Raw genomic sequence first — 6,797 nt, 5'->3', positions numbered from 1 at the left:
CTTGAAGATTGTATCTATGAAAGGTGTTTTCCAAATAATAGTTTCCAATCTCAAAAAATGCCTATTTCTCCATTTATTGTGTGTCCATAACAAGTTGACTCTTAGAGACAAGAAAGCTTGTAGCCTTCATTAGTTGGGACTCACTGTAACCAATCACCTAGCTATTTCTGGACATCCCTGCTGCCGGCCCACTGATTGGCAGAACAAATGTGTTTAAACCAGACAGTTTTCTGGAAAGTTTCCTAAGGCAGGTTTAGTTCCTCAGCAAGTAACTCACTGCCAGGGCCAACCCCTGGGGCAGGAAGAATCATAGGGCACCATTCGATATATTTACAATGGATATATGACATCATCATCCCAGAACCTAGGGAGTTCTTCCTGACACTGCTCATCTTGAGTTTTTTTTATTTTTTATAATTTTTTGGGGCTTTTTTTAAGTGCTTACTATGTGCCAGGTACTGTTCTAAGTGCTGGGGAGGATACAAGGTAATTAGGTTGGATACAGTCCACATCCCATATAGGACTTCCAGTCCTAATTGCCATTTTACAGATGAGGTACAGTGAAGTGACTTGCAATAGGTCACAAAGCAGACAAGTGGCTAAATTTGCCCAACCTCAGCCTCTTTTTCAACAGCTTCTCTTGTCATGCCATCCCTCGCAGTGGTAATAACATTGCAAAAAAACATTCAAGGAGAATGGAGAGGATAAAGGGAGGAAGAGAAGGAAGTGAAGATGGAGTAATAAAGAGAAGAAGAGGAGGAAAACTTGAATAATAATAATGATAATGTTTGCCAAGCCCTGTTGTAAACAGTGTGGTAGCTACAAAAATAATCAGGTTGAACAGAGTCACTGTCCCACCAGTGGCCCACAGTCTAAGTGGGAGGAATAACAGGTATTAAATCCCATTTTACAGATAAGAAAATTGTTGCACAGAGAGGTTAAGTGATCTGCTCAAGGTCACACCGCAGGCAAGTAGTGGACCTAGGATTAGAACACAGGTTCTCTGACTCAGGCTTATGCTCTTTCCATTAGGCCTCACTGCTTCTAGGAATCATTCTTTCCCTCAGACCTACAACTCACTAGGTCTGCTACTAGAAATGCACCATTCATTTCTTCCCAAGTATTAATTTGATGTTTCATAGCCTTGGCCTGAGGGTAATATTTTAGCTTCATTGACAACTTGTTGCTTTGAGATTGTTATACCCACAGCATAAATCAAGTGGTAGTAATAGCAGTGTAGCATCACCTGTGATTCCAGTGATAACCAGGTCATAGGTGACTCCCAGATTGATAAAACTACTCCTCCCCTCCCTCTCCTTTCCAGGTGTTTGGAATAATCTGAGGGGAAGGTACTTTTGGACCAATAGAGTGAAAAACCTCCCTCCCACAGAGAACTAAACTCTGGTGTAAGAGAGGAAAGGAACTTGGTCTTTATCTGCCTGGCAGGTAGGGAGGGGGTGGGAGGGTTGAATTCTACTCTGAGAGATTCAAGTCCTGAGCACTGAATTATCTCTTTCTTTCTCTCCAAGATACATGGAAAATGGGAAGGAAGATTAATGTAGGTTAATTAGGGTGCAGATGTTATTGGTGAATAATTTCAGCTTAAACTCAGGTTTTCAAGAATTGCTTAAGCAGTTCATGCCTTAATCTAGATGAGTAGTAGTAGTAATATTAGTGTTTCTTATGAGCAGAATATTGTACTAAGGGCTGCAAAAGAGTATATAGGTGGGAGTTATACATGTGCTTAGCCCCTTGAGAGGCTCGCAGTCTATAACTGACTTGTTTTTAGGAAGATGGTCTCTTAGACACAAAAAACCTCTCAGTATTCTGTGTGGACTGTGTTTTAAACTAAATTATTTTTATCAGGTCTATTTGATAGTGTAACTCACTAATGGTTTATGAAGCTTATGGAATTTTATTTAGGAGTGACTTTAATTCTGTATTTGCCTTGGATGTTATGGAACTTGGGAAAGTTAACTAATCCTTTAAATCTTAGTTGGATTATATAACAGTAAAGCAGCCCCCAATTCAGCCCAGGGAGAGGATGGATGCTAATAAGGATCCTAATACCCAGTAATAATACTAGGAATAATGATGGTATTTAGGCTTTGTGTACCTAGTAACATGCAAGGTAGATAAAACATAGTTTGATCAAAGTCCTTTGTCTCATTAGTGGCTCACAATCTAAGAGGGGAGGAAAAGCAGGTATACAGAAGTGGAAAGAGCAAGGACCTGTGTTCCAATCCTGATTCCTCCAACTACCTGCTGAGTGACCTTGAGGGAGTCACTTAATTTCTCTGAGCTTCAGTTCCCTCCTCTGTAAAATGGAAATTAGTTCTCCCTCCAACTTAAACTGTGAGCCCCATGTGGGACCTGATTATCTTATCTCTACACCAATACTTAGTGCTGGAGTATAATATACTCTAGAAAGTACAATATAACAACAAACATAGTTGTTAAATATTCCACAACTATGTAGGTGAGGGAAGTGAGACACAGCAAAGATAAGTGAAATTCTCAGTCTCAAATCCCCTGATTCCTGGGTCAATGCTCCTTCTCCCTAACCACACTGAATCTGAGAGTTCCTAAAAGTTGGGGAGTGGCTTTAATTCATAGTGGTTGTGGGGCAGGGAGTCTTGAAGGTCGGAAGAAGCAGAAGAAACATACCACTTTGTCCCTCTGAAATGAAGAAACCCCAGGAAGCCAGGGACATTATCTGAACTTCTGACAAGATTGCAGGGCAACACTGAAGTAAGTTCTTATCAATAATCAATGGCATTTGAGCACTTACTCTGTGCAGAGCATTATACTTGTACTGTGACAAGATGTTCCCAGAACTTTCCTTCACTTAGTGATGTGCAAACCTAAAAGGGACAAGGGAATGTCAAGGAGCAATTGCCCATGATGCATTAAAAAAGAAATACTTTGCAGAACAACAATTAGTAAAATGCCACGGAAACAGTGGGGATTGCAAATCCAAAGGATTATGGAATTTCCATAAAGATGGAAATTCCCTACCAAACTATGTTCTTGTTAGGAATATTCATTTAAATATCAAAAACAAACCCAAAAAACCTTACTCATGTCAATTCTGATTTTTAATCCTAGGTCAAACCAACAGGTCAAGGGTACTTTTAAATCTTGCCCATGTTACTTTACAATCCTAAAGTCAGTGTATCTGACACAGAGTGGACTGTTTTCGCTTTCAGAATTTATCAGAAAAGATTGAATCTAATCAATCTTAGGTTCCTCTTGCAACCTCCATGCTTGCCTATTTTATCTAACTCTGGCCCTTAGCATTAAAATCCAAACATTTTGGGCTACATGTGTGATGACTCCATTCTTTGATTCTGTCTCTCTGTGAAACTTTAGTATAGTCTAGGCACTTTCAAACATTGAAACTTGATTACATTTGGTTAGATTACTCTGGGGATTGGTAATCACTGCTAAATTGGTAATCATTGTAAATCACTCTCAAAAATGTTACTCTTAAACAGGTTGATTATGAATAACAGGAATTCTTGGGGCCACTTCCCTAATGAATGAGTTCACCTTACCTCTTGGGTCAATAAGGTCTCAAAGAGCTAGGCAGACAACAACTCCCACCTGGATGATTAAAGGCCCAAAAGGAGGAGAATATAGAAAATGCAAAATAAGGGGATCTGTAGAGGCACACCATAGGGATTCAGAGCAATATATGCTTTCCTTGCAGAGAGGGGGAAAGGGATATTTTCTAAATCACTCAGGATTTAAACTTCCTGTTTAAACCACAGTACTTTTAAATCAGTGAAAAACCCAGTGGATGTTATACACTGTAACATTATTGTTCAGGAGATAAGGTAGACATCGTGAATCTATAAAGGTCACTATTCATTCCTGAGAAGCTGACTTCTTAGGCTGATGTACTTACCATTTGACTGGAGCAATTGCTATACATCCTTTTAATGGCACAGTTTGTCTCTAATGTGACAGAAGAAGAGCATTTCCAGTACTTAGGAAAAGTGTTCTTTGACACTAAATTAGATTTTGCAGAGTGACAGAGAGGGAGTGAGTGGGGGAAGGTGGGCGGAGAGGTGAGAAGAACAGTGAGTTTCCTAAAACCTCAAGTTCCTAACATGGTCAATTTTCTGCCTCTTGGTTGGAATTGTATGTGGCTGTGATCTGCACCAAATGGATTCTTGCCATTCTTGTGTTTTCACAGGTTGACGGTATTCAAGTGAATTTTTACTTCTCTATTTTTCCATCAGTTAGTTTAGGGGTGCTTTATGAGAGGAAAGGACTGTTTGTTAAAGCTAGAACATCTCTGAAAGAACAAACATTTCTGTCAGGGAAGGTGTACTTTAATCTCCTTGCAAGTTTTCTTTTGAGAATGTGGTTTTTCCATTTCCACCTCGAAGATCAAATAATCAGCTTCTCTCTTGGTATTATCAGTTACAGGGCAGTAACCTTAGTCTGCTACATCAGAGCTATCACAGTCTTCTTTTTAGACCATAGAACAAAACAATGACAGTAAAATGCTTTTCCTATATTTGGTGGATTGATGAAATCCTGGTTGAGAACAAACTTGAAACTTGGTTGAAACAAATTTGACTCAGTGTTATTTTGCAGAATGCTGGGAAAATAATTTGACTGGTGGGGAATCTGGTACCGGGAAGACAGAGGAATTCTGGAGTGTTTTTTCTCACCAGGCCCTGATAGGATGTGTCTTTGAATTATGAGCTCCTTGAAGGTAGTCTTAGTACAAAAAATGTCTCCAGAAAATAGAGGAACTTGCTCCATTGACACATGGCAAGAGACCCTCTCATCTTGATCAACTTGATCTTTTTGAGTACAGGAAGAAAATGCAAACAGGGTTGTACACTTTTAGTGCTGGCTGCAGTATCAAAGGGGGAGGGCAAACAGCATCAGTGGAATAGTTGTACCCCACAAAATCTGTGTCTTGATCTCTTGTCAGAATTTGGCAGTTACAAAACAGAGAAAACAATAAAAGAGATTTGCAAGCTAATCCAGAAAGTATTTTGGTAGCTTTCAGGAAGGAAAAAGAAGAAAGTTATCTAGATCAACTATTTCCTTAATTGAGAGATCAAAACACAATAAAAAAAATTAAAGCCTTAGATTACATTGTGGTCAATGCCACATATTCATAACTGTCAACACAGACTGGTGAGTGTGAATAAATGAGAAAGGCTTGCTTTGTAGAATACATATTCATGTGTGTACACCTGATTTGTATAAAGTACATACATAAGTATGACCAATTGAGAACCTCAATTATTTTCCAGTAGATGTGGGCTTAACTGTTACAGGAACCAACACTCATTAAGTATGTAAATTGATATCTAATTAATTTGTTTCAGCTATCTTGTTAAATGCCAATTAAATATATTATCATTCATACAATTTTAATGTATCAATAATAATTTAACTGTATTTTTATTGCCATTATAATTTCAAGTTAATTACATGCAAGATGATTTATCTTTTGCATAATTAAGCTTTGTGTCTGTTCTTGAGAATAATTAGAGTGACTGTTTTACAAACTCTGAAGGCAAAAGAGTACTGGAGCTTTACCCCATTGTGAACTAGAAATACCTTTTTGGTTTGGAACCAATCCAGCTGTATTTCAACTAAGTTTTTTGAGAGGCTCTTCTGGTCTTGACTTGTCTTAGGCTGTTGAGTTGTCTCCAACCCGGAGTGACTCAATGGACACATCTCCCCCAGAATACCCCACTTCCATCTGCAATCATTCTGGTAATGTATCCATAGAGTTTTCTCAGTAAAAGTACGGAAGTGGTTTACCATTGCCTTCTTCTACTCTGTAAACTTGAGTCTCTGCTTTCAACTCTCTCCCATGTTGCCGCTGCCCAGCAAAGGTGAGTTTTGATTTGTAGCAGATTGCCTTCCACTCGCTAGTCACTGGCCAAGCTAGGAATAGAATGAATGGGTATGCCTCTGCTTGACTCTCCCTCCCGTAGCTAAGTCTGGTAGAATACTGGAAATTCTCCAGGTGTGATCCTGAGAGGGAAGCTCTTCTGGTCTCTCTTCCATAAAAAGGAAGTGTTGCTAATAATGATGATGATGATAATAAAAATGAGTTAATCCTGTGCCATGCCCTTTACTAAGTGCTAGGGAGGGTACAAAACAATCGGGTGTCAAATGGCCCTATCTCACATGAGGCTCACAGACTAAGTAGGAGAGAGAACAGGTATTGAATTCCCATTCTACAAATAAGAAAACTGAGGCCCAGAGCAGTCAAATACCTTGCCCAAAGTCACTCAGCAGGGAAATGGCATAACCAATATTAGAACCCATGTTCTCTGACTCCCATGCCATGGTCTTTTCATTTTGCCTGATGCTTCCCTTCCCCTTGTAAAATGTCTCAGAATTTAGCAGCCTCTTGAAACGTTTCCTTTAATTTTGGAGTGTGTTTTAACTCCCTTGTTTTATGAGAAGTCATTCCACAAAATTATCTTGATGAAAACCTTCCCAATTAATAAATGGTATTTACTGAGTGTTTATTGTGTGCAGAACACTGTACTAAGTGTTCTAAGTAACAGTGCAACAGAGCTGGTAGGCATGCTTCCTGTCTCTATTCTATAAACTCCTTGCGAGCAAGCTTTGATTATAACTATTCTTTTGAATGGCACTCTCCTAAGTGTTCAATAAATACCATTAATCTATTAATGGTATTATTAAAGTTATTAAAATACGGGAAGCAGCGTGGCTCAGTGGAAAGAGCACGGGCTTGGAAGTCAGAGGTCATGAGTTCAAATCCCAGCTCTGCCACTTGTCAGCTG

At 39.1% G+C, this 6,797-nt stretch overlaps 1 non-coding gene across 1 annotated transcript; it reads right to left on the bottom strand.

Moving 5' to 3' along the window:
• Positions 1–5,883: 5,883 nt before the first annotated feature.
• Positions 5,884–6,025, bottom strand: LOC114817542. The gene has a single exon (XR_003765409.1). It is a non-coding gene; the product is annotated as a small nucleolar RNA SNORA7 (small nucleolar RNA).
• Positions 6,026–6,797: the final 772 nt, after the last annotated feature.

Source organism: Ornithorhynchus anatinus, chromosome 1 (assembly GCF_004115215.2).
Source record: "Ornithorhynchus anatinus isolate Pmale09 chromosome 1, mOrnAna1.pri.v4, whole genome shotgun sequence".
Classification (NCBI taxonomy): domain Eukaryota; kingdom Metazoa; phylum Chordata; class Mammalia; order Monotremata; family Ornithorhynchidae; genus Ornithorhynchus; species Ornithorhynchus anatinus.
The sequence above is the reverse complement of the archived record's forward strand: the minus strand, read 5'-3'. Positions and strand labels throughout refer to the sequence as shown.